Source organism: Arachis hypogaea, chromosome 18, assembly GCF_003086295.3.
Source record: "Arachis hypogaea cultivar Tifrunner chromosome 18, arahy.Tifrunner.gnm2.J5K5, whole genome shotgun sequence".
In the NCBI taxonomy this organism is placed as follows: Eukaryota; Viridiplantae; Streptophyta; class Magnoliopsida; order Fabales; family Fabaceae; genus Arachis; species Arachis hypogaea.
This window is the reverse complement of record NC_092053.1, coordinates 92,271,474-92,272,347: the sequence shown is the minus strand read 5'-3', so window position 1 is coordinate 92,272,347 and position 874 is coordinate 92,271,474. Positions and strand designations below refer to the sequence as shown.

The 874-nt window shown below is 39.6% G+C and overlaps 1 non-coding gene across 1 annotated transcript; it reads left to right on the top strand.

The window, feature by feature from the left end:
* Positions 1-486: 486 nt before the first annotated feature.
* LOC112773489 (small nucleolar RNA R71) lies at positions 487-594 on the top strand. Its single transcript, XR_003188036.1, has one exon. It is a non-coding gene; the product is annotated as a small nucleolar RNA R71 (small nucleolar RNA).
* Positions 595-874: the final 280 nt, after the last annotated feature.

The following is an 874-nucleotide window of genomic DNA, read 5'->3' as shown; positions in this document are numbered from 1 at the left end:
ACCATTATTAAAGCCTTGTTGAGACTTTTGTTGATCCTTCCATGAGAAATTTGAATGATTTCTCCATGAGGGATTATAGGTGTTTCCATAGGATTCTCCCATATAATTCACCTCTGCTATTGCAGGGTTCTCAGGATCATAAGCTTCTTCTTCAGAAGATGCTTCTTTAGTACTATTGGATGCAGCTTACAATCCATTCAGACTCTGAGAAATCATATTGACTTGCTGAGTCAATATTTTATTCTGAGCCAATATGGCATTCAGAGTATCAATTTCAAGAACTCCCTTCCTTTGAGGCATCCCATTACTCATAGGATTCCTTTCAGAAGTGTACATGAACTGGTTATTTGCAACCATGTCAATGAGTTCCTGAGCTTCTGCAGGCATTTTCTTTAGGTGAATGGATCCACCTGCAGAATGGTCCAATGACATCTTTGATAATTCAGACAGACCATCATAGAATATATCCAGGATGGTCCATTTTGAAAGCATGTCAGAAGGACACTTTTTGGTCAGTTGCTTGTATCTCTCCCAAGCTTCATAGATGGATTCACCTTCTTTTTGTTTGAAGGTTTGAACATCCACTCTAAGCTTGCTAAGCTTTTGAGGAGGAAAGAACTTAGCTAAGAAAGCCGTGATCAGCTTATCCCAAGAGTTCAGGCTATCTTTAGGTTGAGAGTCCAACCATATTCTAGCTCTGTCTCTTACAGCAAACGGGAAAAGCGTAAGCCTGTAGACCTCGGGATCAACCTCATTGGTCTTAACAGTATCACAGATTTGCAAGAATTCAGTTAAGAACTGAAAAGGATCTTCTGATGGAAGTCTATGAAACTTGCAATTCTGTTGCATCAGAGAAACTAATTGAGGCTTTAGC